The following is a 10,868-nucleotide window of genomic DNA, read 5'->3' on the forward strand; positions in this document are numbered from 1 at the left end:
CACACTATCCAAATATTGTTCATTTGGCGCAAACCCAGTAGGTTGGTTACTACACATCTTTTTATTTAATTAATCATATGTTGTTTCTTGGCCTTGTTTTCATTTTCCATCACAATTTCAAATGGAATTTAAAATAAGCCTGTCTCTTGATGACAGATATCTTTAAATTGTTTTGTAGATGTGTTGCAAGTAACATCTATCGCCTTATTTTATACTCTACATATATATAAAAAAATCAATTTTAACATCTGCGACTGACGAATGGTCCTTTCATCGCGAACTAGGTTATTATAGCTTAAACTTTGCATTCAGCAGCAGGGGGCAGCAATGCGCCCAAACACGGTAGTGGTTGCGTTCAAAACTCCATCAAAACGAACAATGGCTGAGGTGAGTGGGCTGCTAGGTGGTGAATGTATTAATAACTGGTCTTTAAACGACGGAACTGAAATCGAACCATGCATGGATTGACAGGTCGGAAGTGCCGCTTAGTGAGTATAAACTCCCTTCTCGGAAAGGTTGTCATCAGTTTCAGACTGATTCTTAGTGTCTTCAAAACCACAGCAAACACTCTCCATTGATTGGGCCCCAAGACAAAAATCTCACTGAGAGGGTATGAAAGATGGCGGCTTTGATGAATAGGTGGTTCGATAACACGAACATCCTTCAACTGATTAGAACCGAAAAAATGTCCAGCTTCTAATATATCAGGAGCCTTTGTGTAAAACACACCTTCATCAACTGTGACATATTTCAGAGATGTTGTAATGTTTTGATAAAACACGTTGGAAATAAAAAAAACAACTGATGAGAAAACACAATGCTGATATATTGATTTCACGTGAAATTACTCCAACTAGTGTTTGCACTGATTTTTGCTGGTTATTTGCAGATGAATTGAAAGTAACTAAGTTACTGGTGAATGTAACACATATTTGAGTATTGCTGTGATTGTTGCTTGTTCAGGTCAACGGACACCACCCACAGATGGTGGAAGCAAGAAACTGCGAATGCTGGAAATCTGCAATAGAAACAGAAAAACACGTCAGGCAACACCCGAAGAGGCAGAAGCAACGTTGCCATTTCAGTTCGATAATCTTTCACCAGTTTTGATTAAATGTCATTGACCTGAAACGTTAACTCCGTTTCCTCTCCACAGATGCTGCCTGATTGGTTGTGAATTTTCCGCACTTTGTTTTCTTCTTCTCCTTTCTAACGTCTGCCGACGCATCTGTTGTGTACTTCATGTTATCTTAGGTGCATTGTTATCACAATAACTCGTCAAATCTCAAAATACTCATGAAACTTCACAAAACTACAACACACTAAGTTAAACGTCCTTACACACTGCAGTTTAAGGACAATAGCAGGTATGTATGAGTGAATAAAATGACAGTAGTCCAATCCCTTCATTCGGAGAACTTTAACCAATTGTTCGTTTTTGGCGATTTGTATTGTTACACAGTCTCTCTCTCTCTGTATCAGTTATAATGTCAAAGGTGCGCATATATTTCCAGTAATGTTCTACAGTCTTGTTAGCAGTATACTGGGACAGGGCCAGTTGACTTGATCTTTCGGGAATGTTGATTGATACAGGCACTCTAAAGAAAATGTGATAATAAGACAGAATACAATTTCTATTCTTTATCTTTCTCTCTTTGTAGTAGTTATGTTACTGTGTTGCTCATATCACATCTCATAATGTTGCAATTCTAATGACGCAAACTAATCCTTGTATAGTATGCAGTGTCTATCCCTGTTATGGATCCAGCTCTGTTTCCCAGACCATATAACATATTTCCATTAGTGATATAATTTCGCAACACAGCGAGCACCGTTAACCGGCTGTACATATTAATTTCCACATGTTGTAAATCAATCCTCATATTGTGTAAGACTTTATTTCATGATATCAATGCATGCATTGTAGGTAACGTAATTGCCCACATTGTATATTGTTGCATTTAAAACTCTATATGCAAAAGCATCCACTACATAAAAAATTCGCCACATATATCTTGTAACATCAATTTATACAATCATGTCTTATATTAACTATATAACGGCCCGCCACGTATGAAAAACTATCATCAAGACGAAATGATGTGTTTCTATATTGCAAATACAAGTTTTGAACCTGTACAAACAGTACTTCTAATACAAAGTATATCATCAATGATGCAATTCTTCACACTACATCAAACCATTCGTCATACTGTATGAAACACAATTACTCACACCAGATAGAAAAACTCGCCCTGCAACAGATAAACCATTCACCACACTGTTTCGACATCTTCCCGCACACGATATACACAATACCACTTCCCATTGCCCACTTTATATCTTACATATGAGCTGAACATTTTCCGTTCGGTTGCTTGGGACACGATGGTTTGCCTGATGATAATGAGGGCACTGCTAGTGGGTATCGCATTTTGTTGGGTTGAAAGGGATTTTTAGGGAAAAATGAAAACAGATGGTCTGATGATGCGCACATACAATCTTAGCAGTGCTGTCATACAGCTTTCATCTCCTATATCTCAACCGTGCTACTGTATCGAGAGGGTCAAACGCATTCCTAGGAGGGTATTTGAAAGGAAAATTATCGCTGCGTGACTGTCACCGCTGGATACTTCCCCGAACGAAGAGAGTTGGTACAGATCTAGGGACAGGACAACGATTTGCATTTTTAGCTGCGCCAAAGTGTTGGAGCAAAACAGACGGATTGTTCCTCACACAGCACTCAAAGTATCAGATCCGAGATACAATTCTGATTGCAAAGTTCTGGTGTGTAATGTACCAACCAATTCTTGTGGAAATTAATATCTTGATGAAATTAAGCAAATTATCAGAGGAAACCATCTCTTACACATAATAAATCTGTAAATAATGTCAGCAATTACATTCTTGAGATGTTATATCACATGGCTATTTGATACAGTATTAATAGAATACACCAATTCACGTCTTAATACATTCAGAAATCGTTTGCGTGAGTGTCACTTGGTGTATAGCATTGTCTAAATATCACTGCGAGACTACTTACACGTTTCTCTTAGTGGTCATTTCCAGCTTTGATGAAGGGCATTGACTGTACCATCGCCTCCACCTTCTCAAAGTCGCGACATGGACATAAACCGACTGAATCATAGGTTGACATAGCAGAATTGGGAAAATGGTGTCCATGCCAGCGTTTTGAGAACACCCCCAACCAACACCCCCCCCCCCGAAAACAAAGAACACATACACACAGACACGCACCCTCTGCCACCATCGCTCTGCGCACATTCTCTATTGGACTAAGACCTCATAAGCAAGAATGGAGAGAGAAGAGGAAAGGGAATGATTCAAATGTATTTGTTTTCATATACATATCTTGTATTAAATTAGTTTCTACCCATTACAAAGTGCAATTGGACTGATGGGTTAAATGAGACTAATTCAAGAGCAGCAACCTACAAATGAGCCCAGACTCACTGTTGCCAATTACTCGACATGCTGTTGAGCTGCTTAGATCGCGATTGAGCTATGTTCTTCCAAACTCAAATGGAAACTACTTCACTTTTCAAAAGCAACATTGATTTTTTTGAACAATAAATGTTGTGCAATTTTCAGGATTCAATTATTTCTTTAGATTATAGAAGTATATTGTACAGAAACCAACAACCAACCATTATTCCAACTACCGAGTTGTATTTCTAGCAACAATTCAAAGTTGTATTGGTTCTCGTAGGATTATACTTATGATAGAGCGCACGGCTCATGATAATCTAGCATGTACTGGCAACTGGTTCTGCATTTGTGGGGATTTTGGAACAGAAGAAGCCGAGGGGAAATTTAATTGATTAAATTATGAGGCGTTTGACTAAAGTGGACAGTAAAAACCTATTTCCCTTAGCAGGATATCAAGAACAGTAGGGCATAGATGTAAAATAATTGGTCGACGGATTCAAGGTGAGTTAAGGAGTCTAGGTTTTCACCCCGATGGCGGACTAGATGTGAAGTGCAAAGTCTTTAATAGGGCTGGAGGCAGAACAACTTAATCACACGTGAAAACTACTTCGCTATGTGCTTGGATTGCCCATTACCATTGAGGCTAGGAACCAGGGACTAGAAAATGGGGTAAAACTGTTCGCCGCCATAACACGTGAGACGAACGACCTCCTTCGGTGCCGCTAATATTCACGATTCAAAGATTTACCTTATTGGCTTTCATATATAATCTGCAAAAAAGAGTAGATTATTTGTGACTGAGTTCATTTCTGCTTTAAGGCAAACGGCAGAGATGCTACTTTAAAAAAGCCTGACGTTCCAATTCAGCCTCACATCCTCCAGATTTAAGTCTGGTTTTCATGTGTCAGTTTTATGGTCACATGGCTGTCATTTTATGGGACAAAAGAGACTTAACAAAGAACGTATTGACTATTGCTCTCCATCGTCACCCAACAAGCTGTTGCCCAACTGTCGCATTAACCTGGTCCTGTATCTTCACAAATCTCCATTAACATAATACTGCAAATCTAGTCAGACACCCATCCTCCTCATTTTATATCCTGCGCTAATGAACCAAGTTACGCCAGTATGTTAAAGCAGCACCATTACATACGAAAAGGAAAATCTAAATACGCCTGAGAGCCACCGGTCACTCACTTCCATCGGAAATAAAACCTAAATACGGGTTCGCGGCGCTAGGGGGGCAAAGGGCACCTCGAACACCGTCTTTCTGAATGTTATGTTTCTAACCAGTCTGACTGGGAGTTTTGTGTACTGCAAAATATCTTGATTTCTGATATGTGGCCGGTTTCAACCATTTTATCTCAGATTTTCGGAGTGATCACCGGGACACACCAAAACACGCTCACCCAAGTGCCCGTGAGTACTGTCACAAACTATCAGCAATGTTTGGAGCTATTAGAATTGAAGTCTATTGTTTTCAAGGGCAGTTGTTAATTGTGTTCCTCCGTTCACACACTAAACGCCATTCATATTGGGAAGTTGATTCGACATGTTCTTCTAAGAGAAAGAAATGTTTGAACATTTTAACAATATTCAACTCATTATTTAATGAAAAAGACAATGTAATAGTTGTATAACGGCTGACCCTCGGTATCATTACATGCTCAACTTTAGCTAATACTAAGATATTTTCTTGCCTTCTGAAATATCCAAGGTTCCAATGGCAATTATCAGATATGTATATTCAGTATGTTCTCAAACTCATTGAGCTTAAAATCTTGATAAGTTAGCTGTTGTGTTAAATGGTGCTAATTTCCTCTAAAACGTTTGGTATGTTTATGGTCATTGGTGACATTGTTTTGTAAGATATTGTCACAGAGATACAGTTGGTGATTCGAAAGAAAAATGGCCTGCACACATTGTGCGCAGTCTACCACTTGAATTTAAAATAAAAACAACATCCATGGGTGTCGGCCTGACAGGCAAGACAAGCAGTAATTGCGCATTTTTAATTGCTCTTGAAAGGTGGTCAGCTCCTCTCTTCACCAGATGTAGTCCATGTGCTGCAAATATATCACAGTGCTGTTGAGGAGATAGTTGTAGATTTTGCCTCACTGAGGATGAAGAAGTTTTCTGAGGCAGGATGGTGTGTGAAGTTTCGGGGAATTTGAAGATAATGGTATTCCCATGCACTTCCAGGAAGTGAGTCATATGTTGCAAAATATCCAACTTTTGGTTTATTGTTGCAGCTTATTATTTGTATGACTGCACATTAGGTGTCTAGTCAATGATAACCCGTTTGATGTAGATGGTGGGGATTTTAGATATGACAGTGCTGTTAAGGGGAAATTGTTATCTTCTCTCTTCTTAGAGATAGTCATGGCCTGGCACTTGTGGTGTAAATTATACTTGCCATCTATCAGCCCAAACCTCCGAAAATTTGTCTAGATCTTGGTGTATGTAGGCAGAGACTACAACATTATGTCAGAAACTGTGAATTGAACTAAGCACAACAATTACCAGGGACCATTCCCACCTCTGACCTTGTGATGGAGGGTTTTGACGAAACAGCCAAAGATGGTTGGAACCAGGACATTATCCAAGGGAACTGATGCCCTTGGAATTAGATGATTAACATCCAACAACCACAATCATTTCCCTTTGAGGTAGGCATGATTCCAATCAGTTCAGAACTTCTCCCTAATTCTTTCAAATATCAGTTTTATTTTGAATTCATTGACACCATACTTAGTGAAATGTTGCCTTGATGATAAAGACAGTCACTCTGACCTCACCTCTTGAGTTCAGCTCTTTTTTCCATGATTGGACAAAGGTTGTCATGAGGTTGGAGGCCGAGTGTACCCAATGGAACACAAACTGAGCATCGATGACCAGGTTTTTGGCGAGTTGATTGCACAGTTAGTGGTCCCTGCCGTCACAGTTTTTTTTTCTGCTGATAATTCAGGGTACTCATGATGGAGCAGTTGTCGATGGATTGGAGGTTATTTTTGTTGTTGTCGAAACAGGACATACCTAAACAATTCTCCACATTTTTAGATAGCTGTAGGTGTTGTAGTTTTACTGGAATCGCTGGAGCAGAGACACAATCAGTTCAACTGTGTATGGGGTTGAACTCGCAGCTTGGTTTAAAGCCCAGAGATTATTGGCCAGTATAAACTCACATGTGATCGTGGACTACCGGCTGAGCAAAACCCATTTTTTCCCGAATACTTGCGTGTGCTGTAATCTGGTACGTACAGAATAAACACTAGCTATGTGATTCTGCTGGTAAAAGTAATTGAGTTAAAATGCAAATAAAAATTGTCGGCTCACATCCCAACTATTGACACCAACCAATCACGGTTAATTCCGATACCTATTAACTTCTGAAAATACTGATACTTCTTTCATCTGAAACAATTTTTAAAACGAGTAGAGATAAAATATAATCTCCAAATTCTGGCGCGTTGAATAGTAGTAAGGAAGATTTGTTGAAAAGGGGAAATTGGCACATTTTAAATTAGTAGAATATTACTGGGAAAATAACATTGTAATTGAGATACATAACTAGAAGGCGGGGGAGGGGTCAGCTCTCGGAGGAATGCTTCTTCCCATAGCTTATCGTTTAGATGCACAGTACATGTAGCGAGGTGAAGAGTGTAGCTAGCAAATTAATTTTAAAACCGAAATGATATAAAGACGGTCAACACATTTGATTTCGTTAGCGCTGACAGAATTGTTAAAAACAATTTGTGGACTATAGTGATAGCAGATGAAAGATTCTTGTATATTTAAGCTACAACTAAAATCGTTATTCGTGCTAACCAGACGTAATGCTGTCAGAGACTGAAAGTGTTTTCGATTCAAAGCTAAGGAGACAGCGTTGACTACCCATATCCAAATTCATCGCTAAATTTCTTACGAACAAAATGATTTCCTGAATAAGTTCGGTTGCACTCAAGAACTACTTTGCTGTTCAACTCATTCCTAAGTCTCTTTTTTTTTACTGAGATTAAGCAACCTAGAGGATATGGCTAGCCAAATTCAAAGTAACTCCGAAATGCTTTTTAAAATTACACATACCTGTTCAACTCAGACTTGACCAATCATACGGTGTCACCTGAAATTCAATAGTTAGAACGAAAAAGCAAAGGGCATATGTGACTTGTGGTGAAGAACAATCTAAGAAAAAAGTGCGCTGTTCAACATCTGTTCATACATTTCATACTGTTACACTCAATGCCATCGCAAACACAAGATTTCAGACTCATCTAACTGTGTGTACCTACACTGTGTTTCATATCGCTTTCATATGTACCATATTTGTATTAATGGGTATGTTTTTGAATGCACTTAAGGTGTGTGCACAATTTGGCCTACTGATTATTATTGCATACGTTACGTCCGACTATATATAAGAATACATACGTATTATCGCACACTTACGCATGCATATTATTCACATGAATATGTTGTTGAATGCTGCACTATATTCAGTGGCATACATGTATTCCTATATTTTGGAAAGAATTTGCGTTGTTGAATTATTTTGTCCAGTAATAAATGCGCTTTACTTCGAAGTTATCTTTTCCAATTTGACAAATAGCAGCCTCATAACAGTTCATGCTTATACAAAACAAAACCGCCAAATACTACGAACAGTAACAATGCTGAACTCACCTACCTCATTAATTTAAGGACAGTATTTCTGCCGGACAACATACTCCATAAACCCTACACATCATCAGGGTGTAATGATCACAGACATTGACATTTATTTTATCGTAAACAATATATGAATTTGACTATTTAAACTTCCAGATCCACCTTTTTAGTGCATATTGAATAATGCGTATTAGAACACCAATAGATATTACCCACAGTTTGTGTAAAGTGTTATAAATACAAATCTTGCATTTTTTTACTGGTCAATAAAAAGTAAAAGTAATTTCCTTCCAGTTCTTAATTGCATAAAGAAAATATTATTTGTGATGAAGTTAACTTAACATATGAAGGCACCCTGAAACATTGAAACAATAATATTTATGGTTTAATTTGTAATTGAGGTCTCAGTTTAAAAGGGTTAATCCTCCCCGGGTTTGGTTTGATGTTTCAAATGTTACTTCTCATCCCCCCAGCCTTTATTCTGCCATGTTTGTCTTTCTCGGCAGAACTGCTTTAACTTTGATACCGTTGTCCTCCTTATATTAGTCCTTCTCACCATTTTCCAAATCGACCAAATAACCAGCGTTTACTCCGAGGAGACCAGCAAACAATTGAATATTCACATAACCGATTCCCATTATTTCTGCTGCATAGATAATTAACCTCACCATCGAACAATTAGCCCTAACAAAAATATTGAAGTGCCTTTCTGTTTGGTGAAATAAATGATTTGACTGATAAACTTTCAGTAAGTATTTGGACAAAGTCAACTACAACAAAAATAAGCTATCAGGACTCTGAAGCATAACTGAGGAGTATTTATAAAACGTATGTTTAAAACATTTCTTGTTCTTTTTCAATATTAATTTGAGGTCAAGTTGACCACTGGGTAAATAGTCCAGATGTAACCCATCGATGGTGTGTACGATAAAAGAAACATTAAGGATTTTGGTTTACATTATGGTTGTGGAAACCACACAAGCCAGCTTGATACTAAAAGCCAACCATGTGGTTTTACGAAACTGGAAGCGGAAACTCTATACAACGCATCAATATTATGAGATTGCCTTTTAATTCAAGCAATAGAGTGCGGAATCATATCTTAAATGTCTGTAATAAAGTCTGTATAAGGTCAGTTTGACTCCCCTCTGGTGCAACAGTGTATACTGAACAATGGACTCCCTACCTTTGTAGAGAGCTTTGCGGAAATGCTTTGAGACTCGGCTGATCCCACAATAGCCGCGGACTAATTCGCTAAGAACTCCAACATTTTTTTTCTTGAAAGTAGTTTGTAAGAGTATAATTGCACAGTATCACTTCAGACCTAGATGGATTACACTATCCCATCTAATAATTACTTGAAGATGACAGAGATGCAAATAAATCAAGAGAACCAGTAAACATTCCTGGCCATAAAATGAAAAGTGCAAATTAATCTTATAACTTCTGTTGTATACCTTAATGATGTTTGCAACAGAATAAGTCGACATAACTAAGATAGCATTTCATAGTTACCGGAAGTAATTTAGTTATTAAATTTATAGACAGCCGGGCATTCGTTCTTACATGCCCGAGCCATCAACAACACAAGCTATGCACTTACAATGACTCAACTTTGAATGTGGCAAATTAAATCCGGATCTTTAAAAAGTTGCTATGTAATAAATGACATTCACTCTGATGCTGGCTTTAGCACTCATTCTGAAACTTAGGGGAAGGAACGGTGGAGTCAGTAAATAAGAGGTCGCTGCAATTTAGGAATTGCAAAAATAGATTAATCACAAAGCGGAAAACGATCACTTTAAGTGCTTTATTTCAAAATCTCACTGGTCCATTTCTGGAGGTTACCCAAAACACCCAGATTTCAGGCTCGAAGTAAAAACGATGGCCCACCAGATGGGGTGACCTGTTCAATTCCCACCCAGTCTGGCCAAGCACACGCTTCCCTTTCATCGTTTTATCTGCAACAACCTTGCAGAGGCAAGCGTCTGAACAACACACACGTTGCATAGGAAGGAACAACCAGAGAGAGATCGACACTATATGAATTCATCAAGCATACCAGAAATCCACTTTTGGAAATAAATCTAATGCCAATGGACATCAACCTATTACCCACGATTTGATGTGCTACTGAATACTGGAGCGTAACCCAGCAGAATTCTTTTGTAGATTCTGCATTATCTCCCTTACTTATGAGACCTGTAACTTAATCCGGTTCCCAACTTCTGAAAACATCCTTAAGGTTTGATTTCTTTTTTTAAAAAAAAAATCACTCAATCAAGTAAACCAGGCAAACTGTTATTCTATAACTATTTTTTACCAATAAATAATACAAAATGCATATTCTTTCATCTCCACTTGAATGCCGTTGCTAAGCAACCGGTGTTGGCTAATCGACCCGAGAAATGTGATTTTTCCCCCCCGTATAGACTGCTGCGTTTTAGTGAATGGTCGACACCAGGAATACAACTTGTAAGATGGGCCTGCCTTACGTTCGATGCAGTCTGCACTTCCACAAAACCCCCTGCAATCCGTCATCACCGGTTGAGACTGACAACCAAAATCAAGGCCTTCTCGCTTACTACAGGAATACAAACCGTGTTGAGCTGGCATGGCTCGAACATTCTGTGAGAAACATTTGCTTTTCTACCTGTGTATCGGAGTTTGCGTCCAAAAATAATTTGGACGTATAAAGCTGTGAATTGCAATGTTGCCTTTATGGGGGTTGGGGGGGGGGGGGGGGG

The 10,868-nt window shown here is 38.5% G+C and overlaps 1 protein-coding gene across 1 annotated transcript in view; it reads right to left on the reverse strand.

Annotated features, from left to right (window-relative positions):
* Positions 1 to 923: 923 nt before the first annotated feature.
* LOC109928887 (POU domain, class 3, transcription factor 3-like) overlaps positions 924 to 10,868 on the reverse strand; it is a 16,544-nt gene continuing 6,599 nt past the window's right edge. The window contains exon 2 of the transcript XR_007262279.1: positions 924 to 1,018. The gene's annotated coding sequence lies outside the window, so the exon portion shown is untranslated. The remainder of the gene's footprint in view (positions 1,019 to 10,868) is intronic.

Source organism: Rhincodon typus, chromosome 6 (genome assembly GCF_021869965.1).
Source record: "Rhincodon typus isolate 14 chromosome 6, sRhiTyp1.1, whole genome shotgun sequence".
Lineage (NCBI taxonomy): Eukaryota > Metazoa > Chordata > Chondrichthyes > Orectolobiformes > Rhincodontidae > Rhincodon > Rhincodon typus.